At 40.2% G+C, this 21,755-nt stretch overlaps 1 protein-coding gene across 31 annotated transcripts in view; it reads right to left on the minus strand.

The window, feature by feature from the left end:
* The window catches only part of LOC142841479 (F-box-like/WD repeat-containing protein TBL1X), a 171,692-nt gene that overhangs the window by 30,910 nt on the left and 119,027 nt on the right, over positions 1-21,755 (minus strand). For 2 of the 31 annotated variants that reach the window (XM_075958369.1, XM_075958362.1), the window contains exon 4: positions 5,601-5,736. The exons of the other annotated variants lie outside the window; for them this stretch is intronic. The gene's annotated coding sequence lies outside the window, so the exon portion shown is untranslated. The remainder of the gene's footprint in view (positions 1-5,600; positions 5,737-21,755) is intronic. 31 annotated transcript variants of the gene reach the window in all.

Genomic DNA, 21,755 nt, shown 5'->3' on the forward strand with positions numbered 1-21,755 from the left:
TCAAATTCTTACTTGATCATCTTGAGCAATAGTTGAAAGGTGCAGGTTTGTTGTAACTCAAAGCCACCAGTGAAGCTGTGAGGGAGGGTGCTGCTTATTACCCATCATAAACTGTTTTCAGGAAACTCAAACAAATCAGTTCTACAAAGTTATGTTTATAATTCTGCTGTTTAAAAGAAGGAAATGAAAGAGATTTGACAGTCAAGTTCACAGACCTCCACGTTTCATTCCAATATTAAAAAAGAAAGAAATCATAAGAATCTAAGAAAATAAAAATTCACCTACAAAAATCTCTGAATGGAAATTAAAAGGCACTAAACCACATTGAACGAGGCACAAATATGCTTATAAAATAAAAACAAATAAATGCAGTGGGAAAGAGGGACTGGAGAGATGGCTCAGCAATTAAAGAGTACTCTGCTCACTTGCAAGGACTGAGGTCAATTCACAACACCCACATGGCAGCTCCAATTATCTGTAACTCTATTTCCTGAGAATATTGGCTTCCTCTGGTACTGCATATGCATGTGACACCTATACACACATGCAGGCAAACACTCATATACATCAAATAAAGATAAAAAAAATCTTTTAAAAAAGGAAAAATGTGGTGGAAAAGCACAAAACTCTTTGAAGGAAGCTGAGGGGGAAGCAAATGACTACTCAGAGTATGTTGTAAATTATGGGGTGGGGGATAAGCCTTATGATGAAATAGCTAAATGCTACAAAGTATCAAAATATAAGCAGCTGTCACCACAATAAGCTCCAAATTGCCTGTAAATTAAAAGATTAAACCCTATCATAATTCAATAAGCAATTAATATACTAACAGTTCCTATTACAAGCTGTTCTGAAAAAAAAAAAACTTCAGAATTGAATCCCTTTTCCTAGGTCCAAGACAGATGGTAACTCACAAATCAGAGTTTCAAAACTGAAAACTATCTTTTATATATGTTATGAAACTCTGTAAGCCTAATTGATTTTATCATCTGTGTGTGATCAACACAAACACAAACACAAAGGGGAATTATAACTTTGGTTAATGGCATTCTTCTGGTTATACAACCTGTCAAAAATAATTAGTTGATTGCTAAACACAGTAAATTAAAATGAGAAACCAGTCCTTTAATAGCTGGTTTAGACTGATTTCCCCATGATTAGTACCATAAACAGAAGAATCATCAATAGTTGATGTTCTCAGGGCTGGCTAGATGGCTCAGTGGATGAAGTGCTTGCTTTGCAAAAATGAGGACCAGAGTTCAGATTCTCCAGAATCCACATAAAACCTGTGCATGGCACTAAACATCTATAACACCAATGCTGTAAGGCAGGGACAAGCAGATCATTGGAACTCACTGGCCAGACAGTCTAGCCAATCAGTAGCTCCAGGTTCAGTACAAGTACAAGTTTGCCTTGGTCATGGTGTTTTATCAGAGCAACAGAAAAACAACTAAGAAACTCATTCTATTTTTACTATTTAGTTATTTTCCTAAATTGGACAAAGAATTCCTGGAGCATAAGGTAACCCCCAACCTTTCCACTGAATCCTGTGCTTCCTTCCGTTATGTTATTCAAAGAATCATTTTTATGTCTCCTAATAGGAAGAATACTATCCCATGTTGATCTCTGCACTCTAGGTTGGACACGCGGTAATTACAGTAAATGTAACCCGAAGGAAGGAGAGGGAGGGAGAGAGAGTAGGAGGATGGATGGACCATATATGGTCAAAGAACTTTGCAGTAGTTGACAACACAGATTAACACAGTAATCATACAATCTCTCTGCCACATTGGTTTTCTTCCTTTCTGTCTTTATTGCAAAATACCAGAAGGAAGTAAAATATTTTCACAAGGATATTAGAGTTCAGAAAGATTTCTTTGGAAGTTTTCCTGTGTGGGTTGGAATTCAGGGACCTGCACACGCTATGCAAGTTCTCTACCAGTAAGCAGCATCCCTGCCCCGTTTTACTTTTCTTCAGTGACAGCATCTCATTAAATTAATGATGCAGAGTAGCCTGGAAAATGAGATCTTTCTGCCTCAGCCTCCTTAATGCTGGGGCTACAAGATTTTAAGTAGGTACTCTTTCTACACCCCTGGTGACATCTCAGCACATTGATGTCCTATCTGAGCATGCCTGATCCAGTATTCACCTATTTTTCTACTCTCTAACTCTTCATCCAGTTACTGTTCAACACGGCAGAGAAGTCACAGATGTAGCTAAATGTCCAAACTCAGGAATACCCTCTGTTAAGGCCCATTCTAAAGTCATTCCCACTTTGTTCTAAACCCTGTTTATTAATTTACAGAGCTTCAGAACAGCTCTGCACATTTGAAAAATACTCTGAAGAGTTTTTAGTTGTTTTTTTTTAAATGTACATTTGTGTTTTGCCTGCATGTATATCTGTGTGAAGATGTTGGATCCTGGAGTTGCAGACAGTGAATGTGCTGGGACTAGTTATGAGTGCAGGGACTGTGGGCCAGTGCTGGGACCACAAATGAGTGCTACAAAGAGTACTTGGGATTAAAAACAAGCTTTGGGACCACAAGGATTTCAGGTATAGGTACTGGATTTAGTTAGGCTTTTCTGTAAGCTGTGGGGATCCAAAGCTTGGTCCTCATCCTCGTCTAGCAAGTGGTTCCCCCACTGAAGCACATATGATCACATGGATCTTTTAAATTGCATATAAGAAACCACAGAGATAAACAGCAAATGATATCTCAAAGTGTGTTCCTCAAAGGCAGTCAGTTATTTTGGGAATTACATTCTTAGCCTATGAGAAGAGCATTAGCAATTAAAAGAGTCCTCCTTAAAAATGATGTCAAATTTAAAAATATTTTCAACACAAGAGGAAAGAAATCCTGCCTTCAAGACTCATTTACCCCAATACAACAAGAACATTCCAATTGGAGCTCGCTATAACTAAATATACCCCAACATCCTCAAGATTGCACTTTGTTTTTAGTTGAAGTAAAATGAAATCACTTAACATAAAATTAACCATTTTGAAAATGTGCACTTTGGTGGTATTTAGTACAATGACATCTTAAGGAACCACCACCCACAAAACACTTCTATCGCACTAAAGGAAAATCTTCCTCCTACTCACAGTCATTCTACCCCTCCTCTCGGGAGTATCAGAACTGCTAGTTGGATATCTGTGCCCATGGATTTGCCTACTCTGCACATTTCACATAAATACACATCACACAGTGACCATTTGTGTCTGGCTTCTCTCACTAACCATATTTCTAAAGCTCTTCCTTCCGCAGCAAGGATCTAGCCTCATTTCTTTTTATGGCCTTGTACCATGTTGTTTGTGTTAAGTGACTTCCCTTCCAGGGGCCATAAGGCAATGTCAGGAGAGACCAAGTGGAGGTGAGCTTCAGGACAGTGACAGAGACAAACAAAAGCACATATGCACAAACACATATGGTCCATCTGTTCTCCAAAAGAAATATAAAAATCAATGTGCAATTCCTAATAGGCTCTGGAAGCCTGAAATCTATGACAGTATTTTACTGAAACAAAAGTATGCCAAGATGCTAATGACTTAAAAAAAATAAGTATAATAATAGTTACAAGAAGTAGGGCAGGTCTCCATGAACCTTTATCCACAGGGAATTAAAATCAGGCCACCATCCTCAATTTTCTTTTTACTCATGAAACTATGACATGGGCACAGGAAGGTGAAAACTGACTATCTGAATTGTTTTCTCAGATCACCTATCATTTTATTGATTTCTTTATGTTAAATTACTGTCGAATAACTTTCCCTCAGACCAAACCACAGCTTATTAAACTGTATGTGTATGACCCCATATGGTGTCATGTAACCAAATGGAGAGCTTACCAAAAACAATTGGCAATAGTCCAAGGTTTCTGAAAGTACAACCAAGAATCAATTCAAACTTGGAAAGAATACAAGGGGCTCCCAGCAGGGCTCACCCATGCTGTATGTGTAACCTCACTTCAACTTTGGTTCTGAACAAACAACACATGTACTGCCCATGTCTCCACCACACTCTCTGAACTGAGACTGTTATGTTATGATCTACAGTGCTTTCCCCAGGTATACAGACTTCTGCTCTCATAGAAACTGCATGGCTTAATTATGGACAAAGACTTCATATTTTTCTATACCACTGCTCAGCATGCTAGTATCAAGTTACTATATTTTTTGATGTCATAAAAACTGATGTCTGAGTTGCTGAACTGAGTTTCTCCCCTCTCCCCTGTGTATATGCAGGTTTGACTTCTGTGTAGAAGGCCTTGAGGTGGATCCTAGGAATCATCTTTGATTTCTCCTCCACCTTACTGATTGAGGTAGGGTCTCAATCAAATCACTGGGATGGCTACTCTTCCTAACCAGCTTGCTCAGGGAAATCCCAGGATAGAATTATTACAGGTGGGGATCCAAACTCAAGTCCTCATATTTGCTTTGAACACTGAGCCATCTCCCAAGATCAGACATCAGTTTCACAAAGTAATAATAATAATAATGACAATAGAAATAGTGGGATGTTGGCTTAGGACAGAAATTTCCAAAATTTTCTGAAATTGCCTTAAATATTTTGTTCCACATATTTATACAAAGTGGCATTCTTGGCAATGAAGATTATAAATTCAAAATATTGATCAACTTTGAAAAACCAATGAAGATAGCTCTACATAATACCACAACATGACTTAATTTTTATGTAAAATTAGGCACATCCATCTTATTCGTATAAAAATCTGCTTTTATGTTAATGATAAAGTTGTACCAAAAAACTTTTCTAGAATAAATTTGTTTATGATTTATCATCAATAAATGTTTTATATTTACTATATATGCAGAATTGTGTAAAACTTACATGGGCAAAAAGGTTTCATGAGTAGAATTACAACAAAAGCAGCCTGACTTCGGCACAGTCTTTTTGTCATTGTTGTACATCAATGCCCTATGTTTAGACACATTCCTGAATAAAGAAGAAATCTCTACCTTTTTAAACTTAGATTTATAGTGTGTATGTATGGTACTGCCATTCTGAACAATAACTCTAATTTTGTATACAAATTCTGAGGGCCTAAATTTAATGTCCTTTAAAAACTGAGTCTATATAGCATAAACACAAGGCACAGCTATAAATTTAAACCAAAGATCACTGAAGAAATATATAATTAAAAAATAGTATAGGTAAAATGATTTAAAAAAACAATACTGTTTCATGTCTACAGGCTGAATTGGAAACAGAGTGTCTCTGTGGGGCAGGGGTAACATTTCAGTGATGTTATCTGCAGGTGGCCTTCTTGGTTTATGACATCAATTTTTCCCTTAACATGTGGAAGGAACCCTCTGTGACAGGGTCTGAGCAATATCTGAACATATATTTAATAGGAAAAATGGGGACTGGAGGGATGGTTCAGCAATTAAGACTAGCTATTCTTTCACAGGACCCGGGTTCAATTAACAGCACCCATAGGTGGCCAGAACCACATGTAACTCCAGTTCCTGGTATACCTGTGGTACTCAGAAGTACATACAAGGGAGAGGCAAAACAACTAGATAAGTAAAAACTTTAAAAAAAAAGATTTTAGAAAACCTTTTAAGATTACTTACCGAGTTTGCATAGTAAGTTAGCAGGTACTGCCAACTGCTGTTGATAACACAAGTGTTCAATGTTCTACATGATACCTACAAACAGGCAAGTGCTTTCTTGGTAACCCCAAGTCTGCAGGGTGCAGGAAGTCAAGACCTAGTTAAAAGCACATGAAAACACAAACGCAGAATTTTCCACCATTATCTTCCCAATTTGTGTTAGAATTCATAAAAATGAAAGGAAAAAACACAGTTAACTACAGGAATCAATAGCCAGTGTTTATAACATGTATACAAATGAAATATGTGACAATAGTTCAGGACTAGAGATAGATATTGTGAAGTTCTAACATGATAGAGCAATGTCAACAGATATAATAGAGGATGACAAAGATGATGGCTATAAACACTAGAACCACACAACAAAAAAAAGTGAAAATTCAGCTAATCAAAGAGCAGAATTGTAAAATTCTCTAATTCATTAAAGTATATAGGAATGGTAAAAGGATAGAAACAAATGCAGAAAATGTAAAAACACAAAGTGAGTGGTATTAAGTGGTGTGTTGAAAGAATACAACTGGGTGATAAGCCAAGTACCACTGATGTCTATAACAAACAAACTGTGTGTGCATGTGTAAATGTATATGGTAATGATATATGGCATGCTTATTGTGATGATCATATCACTGAGAATATTTATATATTAATTACACATATTCACATATATTATATCAATAAACTGAATGTGAATGAATGTGAATCACAAACATTCATATTAACCTATGTGGTAGTTAGTGTTAACTCTCAGCCTGACAGGTTCTGGCATCACCTGGGAGGCAAGGCTCCAGGCATACCTCTGAGGAACTATTTGGCCTCTGGGCATGCCTGTAATTAGCCTAACATTGATTAGGCTAATTAAAGTAGGGAAGATCTATTATTGAGTGGCACCATTTCCTGGGCTGTGGTCTTGAACTGTATAAAAAAGTAGAGAGCTAACTGATTTCCCAGCTTCCTGATTGTGGATGAAAAGTAATCAACTGATCCAAGTTTCTGAGCCTTTGATTTTGTTTGAAGTGTGTGCCAGAAAAGACCTTTACGCCTTCAAGATGCTTTGAAAAATTGTTTACTATATGTGCGTGAATGTTTTGCCCCTTGCATGTGTATCTGGGTATCACAGGCATACCTGGTGCCCTCAGGTCAGAAAAGGACTTCAGATTTCCTAAATATGGAGTTACAGATAGTTATGAGTCATCATGTGGGTAACCTGAACCCACATGATGGAGGAAGGTCATTGGTTAATTAATAAAGAAACTGCTTGGCCCTAATAGGTTAGAACATAGGTGGGTGGAGTAAACAGAACAGAATGCTGGGAGGAAGAGGAAGTGAGCTCAGATGCCATGCTCCCCTCTCCTGGGCAGACACGATGAAGCAAGCCGCCAGGTCAGACATGCTGAATATTTCCCGGTAAGACTGGTGCTACACAGTTTATTAGAGATGGGTTGATCAGGATATCAGAATTAGCAAGTAAGGGCTAGAGCTAATGGGCCAAGCAGTGTTTAAAAGAATACAGTTTTTGTGTTGTTATTTCGGGGCATAAGCTAGCCAAGCGGCCAGGAGCTGAGTGGCAGGAACGCAGCCCCCAGCTCCCTCAAGAGTAGAGAAGCAGTGCTCTTAAGTGCAGAGTCAGCTCTCTAGCACCTCCTAGTTGTTTTTTGTCAGGAGTATTTTACCATAGCAACAGCAAAAGAGAGTAATACTAATACTAGCTCTGAAAACATATATTATACTCAATTTATCTTCCTGAGTTTTGTGACTTCTTTTATTTCCTTACTGAGTCTGGAGAAAGTATTTTTAAAAAATAAAGACAATAGAGACTAGGAAGATGACTCAGTGGATATAGTGCTAGCCTTACAAGCATGAGAACTAGAGTTCAGATCCTCAGAACCCATGGAAAGTCAGATACAATACTGTGTATTTGTAATCTCAGTATGCTTACAAGAGGGCCCCTGGGATCTTACAGGCTAGCTAGCTAGAGGATAAAGCAAAAAAAGCGACCCTGTCTCAAACAAGGTGAAAGATGAAGACCCACACCTGAGGTTATCCTCTGGCTACCATATACGCATCCTGCTGTGCTCTCGCTCTCTCCCACTCTCTCTGTCCTCTCTCCTCTGTCCTCCCTCTCCAAAAATAACATACAGTAGAAAATATAAACTGGATATGGAGGTGCATGCCTGTAATCCCAAGACTTAGAAGGGTGAGAAGAGAGTATCAAGAGCTTGGGACCAGTCTTGGCTATATGGCAAGACTGTCTCTTTTTCTAAAAAAAAAATGAGGGCCTGGCTTGGTGGCTCAGACCTAAAATCTGGGAGGTCAGAGCAGGTGGATCTCTTGAGTTGAAGGCCAGCCTGATCTACATAGCAAGTTACAGGACAGCAAACACTACATAGTAAGACTTTGTCCCAAACCATTTAAGGATTCTATGGAGTTCTGCCTATATCTAGTATGGTTGGTAAGTGAATATCCCATCATATAAAGAGAGCACTCTACTGCAAGAAGACTGAAAAATGATCTGGCCACCAGGCTCCTTAAGGAGTACAGTCAAATCACACTGGGGCATTTGAGAGATTCACTTTCCTCATTTTCAAGGAGGTAATTCAGGTATCCACACACTCTACTGGGGATGATATTGGCAGGAGATAGAGAGTGCTGGGTAACAGAAATCACACACAACTGCCACCATGTACCTTTATTATGAGTGCTGTTCTCACTCTTCTTAATCAAAGAAAATGACGATGTTCTTCATCTTTCAAGTTATGCTCCTAAGATAGGCATTTTAATAAAGTCATTGGTTCACATTATAGACATCTAAGAACAAAGAAGCACCCAAGAAGTCCATAACATAAATCAATGAAGGTAAAATGTACATCTTATTAGGCTACCATAGATGCTATGACTATACTATCAAGGCAAGTATTGTAATCTAAGTGGGAGCAGAGCCAATAAGAAGCAAATGGTCAAATGAGGACATGTTTCAAGGCATCTCTACCCACAAAGACAAACTATGGCTGAGGGGTCCTACAGGCCTTAGTTTCCTGACCTCTACCATGAAGCAGTATCACCACAGCCTAGATAGTCCATGTACTGCAAACACATGGAAAAGTTAAAATAGATAATCTACAGCTGTCATCAGGGTGAACACAGGTCTGCTTTCTGTCACTGAGGAACATACCAGTGAAGAGGAGAGGAACACAAGAGGGCCTGTGGTCTTGCATTCTGGTCCCTGGGATTTGCACCTTAGGAATTCCAAAATATGTTTTGATAAGGCTCCGAGAACATGGACACAATCAGCCTTGCAAAATCTTCCAGCTATTCTGAAGACAAATATTTTTTAATTCCTAACATAAACACTCAGATCTTCTGCAAACACTGATCCCTCAGTGCCCTTTCTTATTGTCTGGTGTTGCTAATGGGAATGGACTCAGTGTGTGGAAAACACTAAACCAGTAAAAAGCAGGATACCCTCCAAAAACCACATTCAATATGACTCTCTCAGGTACGTCAATAATGTGGCTGCGGGTCCCACTTTGCATATTACCTTTGTTGTGAATAAAGAACAGGGACACCAGCTTATTCTCAGAGGTGGCAGATACAAAGGAGATGGTTTATAGCGTGAGACCACTGGGACAAACACAAAGCAAGAAACCTGTCACTTAAATAAAAGCCATGTTCATCATGTTTCACGGAGCAACTAACATATCTCTCATGAGATTCCAGGTATTACGTACGGATGCTATATTGTAAGTACCATACACTAATGATAGAGACCATGTGAGATAATGGATCCAAGCTATACATATTTGCCACACAAGTCTGACAGCCCGAGTTCAATCTCCAGGAGCTACTTTGGAAGAAGAGAACTGACTCCTGTAAGTTGTTCTCTGACCTCCATTCCTACACTGTGGCACATCCATGCCCATACTCACACATCAGGCACTTATATTTGCTGTCTCTCCTACCTCTCCTGTCCTCTCCCCTCACAATAATAAATAAATAATGTAATTAAAAAGAAAGAAAACTCTAGAAGAGTAGCAGGGCCAGGTACACAGAAGATAAGTTTTGCTCTCATATAAAAGACCAAAAGAAGCTCAAAACAGGAGTAAAAAATAATTTTTTAAATATTTATTTATTTATTATGTATACAATATTCTGTCTGTGTGTATGCCTGCAGGCCAGAAGAGGGCACCAGACCCCATACAGATGGTTGTGAGCCACCGTGTGGTTGCTGGGAATTGAACTCAGGACCTATGGAAGAGCAGGCAGTGCTCTTAACCTCTGAGCCATTTCTCCAGCCCCTAAAAAATATTTTTAAATAACTGCCCATTTAATATCTTTCTAAGTAGGGGAGCAGAGTCCTATCCTATCATCACTGCTGGTCTTTTTAGGATTACTAGTCTGGGTATGCAGTACTAAAGCCAACACAAATACAATGAACTTCATTTGAAAGGATCAATAACATGTCAAGTACCATGTACTACAAAGATACATCTCATCTTAAGACTTTCAGGAAAATCTGACCACCTCCCCCAGAATCATCCACGGAAGCCTGATCATAGGTCACTGACATTGCATTCCATCGACATTCCATTATACCACATGGCCTGTGTCAAGATGCCTTAAATAACTCAAAAAAATAAATAAAGAGGGCCAAGGAGATGGTTAACTAGGTGAAAAAAATAGTCATGCAGAGCCTGGCCTCCTAAGTTCCATCCCTAGAACCCATATAAGATGCATAACTGTAACCCCAGAGTTGCTGTTCCTGGCAAGAAGCAAAGAGAAAACAGTCATTAGCTCAAAGGTCAGACAGCCCAGAATACCAAGCATGGCAGAAAGAGTAAGAGAGAGACCCTGCTGCAAACAAGGTAGAGGCAAGCATGCCCATGCACGCGCAGACATATCATGACACAATGTGCCAGCATTCACATATAAATAAACAGGATAAAGAATATTCTGACTTCTCAATTTCTTTGTGTTTTACTCTAAAATCAAACTATTGACTACATTTCTTGTTTATATTAATCACACTCTCCTTATGCACAGCATAAGCTGCCTTGATTTTCCTGTCTCTGAATTCCAGTGTGGTCCTATTTCTTGGAAATTATACCCCATATCATTAGGAGGACACTGTCTCCCCAGCCATGTAAACTAACAAACTCTCTCAAGAGGAGTTTATTTCCCAGGGGAAGCTGTCATTAGATGAGCTACAGAATTTCTCATGAAGGCTGGGTATCTTGTAGGAAATAGTCCAAGTTTGCTGTGTTGATGAATGGGCAAAAGGCTCTCAACTTCTACTACATGAAGCCATAAGATACAATGCAGGTAAAGCCACACATGCAGTAAGGACACAATGAGTAGAACTGCACACATATCACCAGAATGCTGTGTAACCTTTTCTGTGAATCTGTGTGACATATATTTATATGCATGTTCACCACGAATGTAGGCACACATGTTTGTGGAGGTCATAGGTTGACATCAAGAATCTTCCGAGATCTCTCCCCAGGATCTCTCTATTGAATTCAGACCATTCCCAAATTCAGCTAGTTTACCTAGCTACCTTGCTCCTGAAAACCCCACCCTCCTTTCCAAGCTAGCACTACAGAGAGGTTGCAACATCACAACTTTTAAGGTATACATAAAGTGACCACATAAGGGGATGCTACACAGATTTGTCCTCTGTGTAACATAAGTTTTATTTTTTTAAAGAGCAAGGAGAGTTTAGTAAGGCAAAAAGGACCAAACAGGAAAAAAATGCTAGCAGATTTTGCTTCTGGAAGAGAACATTAAAATCTTTACTAACCCTCAAATTGAATTTGTGTGCATCGTGCCAATCTGACTACATGAATGGCACTCTGAACAGTTCTCCAGGCTGGTTCCCAGATGATTTTATCTGCCCACCTTTCTCTTTTTTTAATCTTCTCCTCTTTCCAAGCAAAAGTGTCTTTCATACAAATAAAATTTCCAAATGCAGTTTCAGAAAAGTGAAAGCACACGTGCCCCATTTCCTATAAAAACTAAATTCCAAATGTGCTAGCTATTTTTGCAACTTTATTTTCCTTTGAGCCTGTCAGGTCCTAAAATAGTGATTTAAATAAAACAATATGCTCAAATGTAAGCTACACAGATATAGGTATGACGGTTGGAAATTATGTTCCTGACAAGAAATCAAACACAAAGTGTAGTCCTAAACTGGAGGGCTGGGGAGATGGCTAGTGGGTAAAACCCTGGATATAAAGATCTGAATTTGGATCCACAGAACCTATGGAAAAGCAGCTGCAGCATATATCTATAATTCCAGCAGACGTACAGAGAGATGGGAAGAGGAGACAACAAATCACAGGCCAACTAGCCTGGAATATATAGCAGCGAACAAGAAACTGTCTGTCTCAAAAAGTGTGGAAGCTAAGGACCGACTGAGGCTGTCCTCTGACCTTGAGATGCAGATCATGGGAGGCACATATGTGCACACAAATATAGACACCACATACACATACAAAATGTAAAACTAATAAAAATAACATATATTGAGGACATAGTTCACAGAGGGAATACATGCTCTTTCAAATATCCCAGTGTGAAAACCACGTTAGTGTTCTCAGAATGACATTTATACCATTTAGTAACATTATAATGGGTTAACTTAAAAAAGACAGTACCTCTTAGCTGCATACAAATCTTGTTCCCAAATTAAGCATGAACAAAGGAACAGAATTTTGAAGACTCATCCCAAGTTGGGCACCTTCGTGATTTTGTAACATACCTTCAATTCAGTGGGAATTGACAGAAATGTGAGAAAGCTAAGTTGTGGAATCCCAAGCACAAAAGGGGATACAACTAAAATGAGCAAAACTCAAGATTGGTTTACTTAATTTTTTCTTTTTAAATACCTTTCTACCCCCCTGGGGTCTTAAAGAACTATAATTGATTCCTGTAGATGGGTGTATCAGTCAACAGACATGTATGTACGTAAGTGTCTAACTTGGGTTAGCCAATTAACTCTTTTCGCCCCACACATCTCTTATTTCTATTTTAAGACAAGGTTTCAAAATGGTTATACTGTCTGAAATAGCCTAGAACTAAGGATTTTCCTGTCTTGGCCTCCTGAGTACTGAGATTAGAGGCATCTGGCTCAAATTTATTCTTAGAGGATAGAGCAAAAACAGCCCGAGGCTATGTTTCCTCTGCTATCACCTCTCTATTCTGTTGTTGCATCAAACAGTCACATTCAATATAAAAAAAAAATCAATGTGCAGAGCCACGTTCCAGGAAGATTTCAACTATAAACAAAAATTTCTAAGTTTCAAAGAAACTATATGTATCCTGATACATAGTAAGGTAAGTCTGTATTAGATAATATGACTACATATGGTTACATTAGAAATGAACCTTTAAATCAGCACAAATATCAGAAACACTTAAACGTTCACATTTACTTCTATAGCATTAATAACAGCCAAGATATAAAATTGACCAGTCTATGTCTAAGAGATCCTACTGCTATGATAAAACACCATGACCAAAGCAACTTGGAGATGAAAGGCTTTATTTCAGCTAAGAACTGCTAGATTCAATCTGTCACTAAAATAAGTGAGCAGGAACTCACTGAAGGCAGAAACTGAAAAAGAAGTCATAGTGGAGTGCTGCTTGCTGGTTTGCTCAGTGTTTTCGTATATAACCCAGGACCACCTGTCCTGCAGTTACACTACCCACGGTAGAATGGATCAATCCACATCAATCATTAATCAAGAAAATGCCCACGCAGACTTGCCTACAAAGCCAATCTTAATGGAGGAATTTTCTCAATTAGGATTCTCTCTTCCCAGATATGTTTAGGTTTGTTGACAAATATCAATCAGGACAGTATCTATCAACGGATGGATGAGTAAAAACTGTGGTTTCTGTGTATGAAAGAGAGCGGATGAGGGAAGGGGAGGGAGGGGGAGGAAGGGATAGAGAAAAAAGAGGAGGGAGAGAGTGAGGGGAGAGAGAGAATCCTATTCAAGGATAAAGAATGAATTATATCATTTGCTGGAAAATTCTGTTTAAGAAAAGTAAGCCAGACTCAGTCAAATATTGCATGTGTTGTCACATATGTAGAATAGGGGGAGGGGTAAGAAAGGGAATTAATACTGTACAATATTAATTTTAAACTATTATGTAGTAGAGCTACCTTCAGAATTTAGTGTACCTTTAATGTATACCAGGGACATGAGAATCAATCAATATCATCTTAGGCTTCCAGATTAAAGGTGACACAACTTCAAGCCATTACCATTTTAGAGGTATAGAAGCCCAATTCCATAAGGTCCTTTCAGCTGTAGACATTTGGGGCTGAGTCTCTAGAGATGCTAGGTTCTCTTTTTAATCTAGAAATGGTTGTATGTGGAAGCTGGTAATGTGCAGGCTCTTTGTAAATCTGTATTGATTCTATGAATGAAATTGTGACTCTGCATCAAACCATGGCATTGTAACCCTAACTGCTGAGAAGCTCACAGCTTGGTAGTATGTATACACACCTCTGAAGGTGTTTTTTAAGACATTAGACAAATCTCCACAACCTGTTTCTACCCTAGCCCATCAGTACCATCACTACAGTGAAAGCAGTCATTTGTGTTATTTAGTGGTAGGGAGGGTGGGTGGGATGAAGCTAATCATTCAGGACTTAATTATTCTAATGTTGGGCTTTCTTCCTTTCTTTTTAGATTGTTCCCTGCCCCACCTGTCTTTTCACCAGAGTATGAACTAGCTAGTTTCCAGGATCTACAGCTCTAGGCAAGGCAGAGTCTACATGATCTGTAATTACAGAGACACACCACTCGGGATCTAAACTGGACTTCTGCTGTAGTCTCACCACTTTTGGTAGTTTAATGGGTACATTTTCGAGTCTTCCATTTTGTGTGGATTGAGAACCTCTCCTTCAAATGCTGCGATGAACATCACAAAATAAAACATTGAAACGTAAAAAAAGAATGGACATTCTGGGTTGAAAGAGTTAAAATAATTTACAAAGCTCTGTTAAAGGCAAATTTATGCTGAAAGATTTAGCAAGAATTAAAGGGTTAAGACTGGGCAAGGCAACCCAGTATGAGGAATAGGACTCAGGGACAGGCCCTGCTTCCACCACTAGGAGTCCCATAAGTAGATCAAGTTAGACAACTGTCACACATACATGGAGGGCCTAGATCATGGCTGGGATGTAAAATAAGTGAATTTAAATTCATAAAAATAATTAAAGTGTTAAATTATTTTTAATGTTTTTAATTGAAGTAAGAGTTTTATCACTGTCCCTTAAGCCCCTTCCATGACACCCCCATTATCAATATAATAGCTTCTTTTTTCTTTATTACATGTGTACATGTATGTGTGTACATACAAATACATATAATTCTTTTTTTCTGGCTCAGGCTTAAGTTGTCAGCCCTGAAAGCATACATACAAATAATACTATATGGACTGAGCAGGTTATATCTTGGATGAGATAATATGTGCACAGAAACATGACATTTGCTAATGACTACAGCAACTACAGGAAAAACCAATTTCTCTTTGTAGTCTTTTTAAGAGAGAGACCCTGAAGAATGTTCTTTTCTCCGACTGAGCAAAAACAAATGATATTCTACACATTTCTTAAATTACATAGGTCAAAACTGTAACACTCCAAGCATACCAAAATAATACTATAAACTATGTTCAGCAATGGCTGGGGATACAGCTCAGTGGTAGAATGCTCACATCCTGTGCTCGAGACCCTGGGTTCCATCCTCATTCAAACAATATTTGAACAAGCTGTATGCTTCTTTGGTGAACAATGTCATATTAAAACACAAAAATCACATTGATTTTATAAGGTTTCTGTTCTTAGCATCATGACATGCCAAGTGCTATGTGTGGCATATGCTTTACCTAGTAGGATTCAAGGTGTTTGCCTGATGTGTGCATTGTTACCTTCTGTGCATTTCACCCAGTAACTGCCCAATGAATAGTCACTGGGTTGTTCAATCTGTTAAACAAAGAGCTAGTCACAAAGGTATAGGACCACAGTATGTGTGATGGTTAATAGTGATTATCAATTTGACAAGATCTAGAATCTCCAACATGAAAGGAATAATCAAGGTGAGGCTAGTCACTGGGCATGACTGTGAAGGATTACCCAGATTAGATTAACAAAGGTAGAAGACTCACCCTGAATCTGAGTGGCACCACTCACTATATGACTGGGAACTAGAATGAATAAAAAGGAGAAAATGAGCTGAGCTTTGGCCTCCATTTTCTGTTTCCTGAGACTGGGTGCAAGGTAGCAGATGTCTCATGCTCATTTCTGGAGCCATGCCTTCCTCACCATTATGTATTTTCACCAGACCAATGGGCCAAAACAAAACTTTTCTCCCTCTAGCTCCTATACAAATTTACTTTTTAAAACCAGGCATGATGGTGTACAAAAGTAATTCCAGGATCCAGAAGGCTGAGGCAGGAGGCTCACAAGTTAGAGAGATGCCTGGGCCACATAGTGAGACCTCATCTCAACATCTAAAGTACCCAAAAATATTATTACAGCCTTATACATTTCTTTTTCTTACTACTCAAACTCCAAGACCAATAAAAGTGTCTTCACTTTTTACATTCACCAAATCTCAACTTGGATGTAAAATTTTCACTGAAAATACGTGACTGAAAAGAAAGCTCATAAAATGCACACTTGAAAAGGGGAACTTTTCGGTCATAAAATTCTTCTCTAATTGGCTCACACACAAATTTTTAAATTACATGTCTACAGCATTTTTCTTCCTGAACCACTTCCAAATCCATTAATAACCACAAACTTGTCCTAGTTTAACACTAACCCTTGCCTAAAAATAGAGCAACTTTCCACTTGAAAAGTATTTTCCATTTTATGAGTTGGTTTGCCTAGTTTTAAAAAGGAGCCTGAGAGCTTCAAACCCTGACCATATCATCACTGTAACTGTAAACATATAACCAGATGACATGCAAAATCCACACATTGTTCACATGGGTAATATGAAAGACAAAGGGCAGCTATAGAAATTACATTATTCTGAGCTGGGCGGTGGTGGCGCACGCCTTTAATCCCAGCACTAGGGAGGCATAGGCAGGAGGATCTCTGGGAGTTCGAGGCCAGCCTGGTCTACAAGAGCTAGTTCCGGGACAGGCAACGAAGCTACAGAGATAACCTGTCTCGAAAAACCAAAAAAAAAAAAAATTACATTATTCTGCATAAACCAGGTATATCTGATTTTTATGTATAAGTGTATTTTTACTTGTGTGTATGTATTTGTATCATGTATGTGCAATTCCTGCAGAGGCCAAAAGAGAGTGTCAGACTGTCTGAAATTGGAGTTAAGGTGTGTAAGCTGCCATTTGGTTCTAGGACTGGAACCCATCTTAAACTGCATCTTAAACCCATCTTAAACTCCAGGCCCATTAAATAATTCTTTTTCAGATTTATTTTTATTTCCTTATATGGTGGTTTGACTGCATGTATATGCCCATGTGTGCAGTGCCAGCTGAGGCCAAAAGAGGGTGTTAGACACCTGAACTGGGGTCACAGTGTGTGAACCACCATAGTGGCTGCTAGAAATCAAACTTGGGTCATCTACAAAGGCAGCAAATGATTTTGACTGGAGCGATACCTCTCTAGCCTTTAGGTAAAGGTCAATGTTATGGTGCTATTATATATGAAAAGAAGCCTTAGTATTAACACAGGGCCTAGTATTTAAATATAAATTTACTAGTTTCTTTCTACTATTTCACTGCTGAGTTCCAATTCTTACTTGGTGAAGAAAACAGGGAGTTCATGAAGACTGCAGGCTCTGAAATATGCTAATGGTAGTTGGGAATGTTGAAGAAGTACTTGAAATCTGTGCGTCCAGTCTATATGTAAGTATGCAAGCATGTCCCCAAATGTGCATGGAGGCCAAAGGAGGAAATGAGTGCTCTACTCTATCACTTTTGGCCTTATTCCCTTGCAGCAGTCTCTCACTGAAACTGGAGCTAGCCCAGCAGCCAGCAATACCCTGTGATCTTCTTCTCTGCCCCACAGCTCTGGTGTTGTAGACATATTCCCCCACTGAACCATCTCCCCAGCCTCCAGACGTGAATATTTTCAAGGCTATATAATCACTGTTTTAGTTCTGTGCTCTCAACATCCTTCTCTCTCCTTGACCAGTCTGAAACACATTAATAATCTCACAGTGTTCTGGCAAAAGAGAAGTCATCCCTAAGGAAAAATTTAAGAAGTAGTTTTCTCTGAAGTTATTTTTAATAAACTAAATTAGTATAACTTCCCTTAGACACTAGATCAAGTTGTAGGTAGAAGCTGTGGGTGTTGGAATAAAATGTTGTGGGCAAGTGGTTCCTACACTGAGCTGACAGCAACCTCCCTGCATCGAGCTCTGTGACTCTTACATATTTTAGCTACTGCTGTAACAGGCAGCAAGGTGAACTATAAACACACAATGAAGAATGACTCTACCTATGTGAGGTTCCCTTGTATACTGAAACAATACTAACGTGATATAATTTATGACCTTCCTAACAGGTGCCAGAGAGGACAAATGGTGACATTAGTGAGGTCTTCCTTCAGTTAGTTGCACTAGTCAAATCTCAAATTTTGTTGGGTGACTCCCACTAAATTGTTCCATCTTGGACCACTCTCTGTTACTGTACTTATTCTTATTAAATCTTCTTTCAGACAGGACATCCTGTTGCTGACATTTCTCAGCTTTGTTACAAAATCTAATCATGTCTCACTCCTTAAAAACACAGGAGGGCCTTCAGAGATGGCTCAGTGGTTAAAGGGCTTGGCACGCAAGCTTGGGGACAGGCGTTCAGATTTATAGCACTCATTTAAATACTGGGGAGGTGACCTGGCCTGTCTAATTGTTCCAAGGGCAGAGAGAGGGGCATGATCCCCAAGGAAAGGGGGCTAGAAAGAACAGTCATACTGGCAAGCCATGGGCTCAACCGAAAAATTACCTCAACAAACAGTGTGGAGTAACCCAGGAAGGTTCTAGGTATCAATTGCTGGCTTCCCCACAGACACGGGGGGGGGGGGGGGGGGGCGAGACTAGTATTTTTGCCTCATAATGCTTTGTCTGGGCATTTAAAAAAACAATAAGCTACACTTCCTGGTCATCCTACAGGGGCTATACTGCCCGGTACCTCCTCTCTCTTCCTATCCCATCCAGCTTACATCCATATCCCCCCACCCCCTGTCTCCCTCCCTCCCTCCCTTCTTTGGTGGCAGAGCGCCTCCCTGCTCAGCCTGCTTGGGCGCTGGGACCTAACCCGAAGCGGAGGGCAAAGGGGAGCGTGGTAGCTCCTTTGTCCCCATAGCCTGCCTGCAGCAAGTAGGTTGGGCCCTTTGTTTGCGAGCAAACCAAGCAGCACGGAGTTTCGATCAGGGCACCTAGTGAAATATCATTGTGGTGAGTGAGTGCTGCGGCACCCGGGAACAGCCCACCTACACTCCTGGTCATCATACAGGGGCTATACTGCCCGGTACCTCCTCTCTCTTCCTATCCCATCCAGCTTACATCCAGATCCCCCCACCCCCTGTCTCTCTCCCTCCCTCCCTTCTTTGGCGGCATAGCACCTCCCTGCTCAGCCTGCTTGGGCACTGGGACTGAACCCGAAGCAGAGGGCAAAGGGGAAGGCGGTAGCTCCTTTGTCTCCATAGCCTGCCTGCAGCATGCAGGGTGGGCCCTTTGTTTGCGAGCTAACCAAGCAGCAAGGAGATCCGATCTGGACACCAGGAGAAACATCACTGGGGAGTGACAGCACTGGGAAGGTACATCAGTCGGCAAGAAGACCTGATTCTGTAAAAGAAGATCCATAGCAGAATATTGGGAGGAAGAGATGGGGAGACGCCAATGCAAGAATTCACCCAACAATCTGAAAAACAACACGAAACCACCAGAAGCCAGCGACCTCACAACAGGAGGACATGAACACCTTAATCAAGAAGAAGTAGAAAAAACTGACTTCATGAAAGTGATTGACACCCTTAAACAGCATATAAAAAACGCCCTTATAGAAATGGATGAGAAGTATAACAGAAAGTTCGAGGAATTGAGTAAATCAGTGAATGATACCCTAGGAAAGCAAGGAAAAACAATCAAGCAGATAATGGAAACAGTTCATGACTTGAAAACTGAAATGGAGGCAAAGAAGAAAACACAAACAGAGGGCCGGCTGGACATGGAAAATCTAGGTAAACGAATAGAGACTACAGAAACAAGCATAACCAGCAGAATACAGGAGATAGAAGAAAGAATCTCAGATTCTTAGGATAACATAGAGAAAATAAACGCACTGATCAAAGAAAACAGCAAGTCCAACAAACTCTCATCACAAAACATTCAGGAAATATGGGACACAATAAAAAGACCAAACCTAAGAATAATTGGAGTAGAAGAAGGAGAAGAAGTGCAGCTCAACGGTCCAGAAAATATACTTAATAAAATTATAGAAGAAAACTTTCCCAACCTGAAGAAGGATGTACCTATGAAGGTTCAAGAAGCATACAGAACACCAAATAGGCTGGATCAAAAAAAAAAAAAAACATACCCTCGCTATATAATAATCAAAACACAAAATATACAAAATAAAGAAAGAATATTAAGGGGCTGGAGAGATGGCTCAGTGGTTAAGAGCACTGCTTGCTCTTCCAAAGGTCTTGAGTTCAATTCCCAGCAACCACATGGTGGCTCACAACCATCTGTAATAAGATCTGGTGCCCTCTTCTGGCTTGCAGACATACATGCAGACAGAATACTGAGAATACTGTATACATAATTAATAAATAAATCTTTAAAAAAAAAGAATATTAAGAGCCGCAACGGAAAAAGGCCAACTTACTTAAAAGGTAAACCTATCAGACTTACACCTGACTTCTCTATGGAAACCATGAAAGCCAGAAGGTCCTGGATAGATATACTGCAAAAACTAAGAGACCATGGATGCAAGCCCAGACTACTATATCCAGCCAAGCTTTCATTCACTATAAATGGAGAAAACAAAATTTTCCAGGATAAAAACAAATTTAAGCAATACGTAGCCACAAATCCAGCCTTACAGAAAATAATAGAAGGAAAACCACTAACCAAGGAGTACAACAATTACCACAATAACTCAGACATCTAGAGACCCTTCACCATAAATAGGGGTCACGGAGTCTACAATAGGTGAACCTAAAGAAGCTAAGTAAGAAGGTGAACCCAAGGAAAAACATATAGTTATCCTCTTGGCTAAGGGAAGTACACAAAATTGCCGGGGAGAAAATTGGGATCTTAGGGGTGGGGTGGGATGGGGGTAAGGGGAGATGGGGAGAGAAAAGGTAGAAGGGAAGAAGGGGGGACTTGGGGAAACAGGAGGATCGGGATAAAGGAAGGTTGGATAGGGGAGCACGGAATCACAATTCTTAGTTAAGGGAGCCACTTTAGGGTGGGCAAGAAACTTGACCCTAGAGGGGCTCCCAGTTGCCCAAGCTGAGGTCCCCAGTTAGTTTCTTGGGCAGCTGAGGATAGGGAACCTGAAATGACCCTATCCTAGCGCAATACTGACGAATATCTTGCATATCATCCTAGAACCTTCATCTGGTGATGGATGGAGATAGAGACAGAGACCCACACTGGAGCACTGGACTGAGCTCCCAAGGTCCCAATGAGGAGCAGAAGGAGGGAGAACATGAGCAAAGAAGTCGGGACCACTAGGGGTGCACCCACCCACTGAGACAGTGGAGCTGATCTACTGGGAGCTCAGCAAGGCCAGCTGGACTGTTACCGAAAAAGCATGGGATAAAACTGGACTCTCTGAACATGGCGAACAATGAGGGCTGATGAGAAGCCAAGGACAATGGCACGTGGTTTTGATCCTACGCAATCTGCTGGCTTGGTGGGAGCCTAGCCAGTTTGGATGTTCACCTTCCTAGATATGGACGGAGGGGGGAGGACCTAGGACTTACCACAGGGCAGGGAACCCTGACTGCTCTTTGGACTGGAGAGGGAGGGGGAGAGGAGTGGGGGGAAGGGGAGAGGGGTGGGAGGAGGGGGAGGAGAGTGGGAGGAGGGGGACAGGAGTGGGAGGAGGGGGAGGGAAATG

The sequence above is a fragment of the Microtus pennsylvanicus genome, chromosome X (genome assembly GCF_037038515.1).
Source record: "Microtus pennsylvanicus isolate mMicPen1 chromosome X, mMicPen1.hap1, whole genome shotgun sequence".
NCBI lineage: Eukaryota > Metazoa > Chordata > Mammalia > Rodentia > Cricetidae > Microtus > Microtus pennsylvanicus.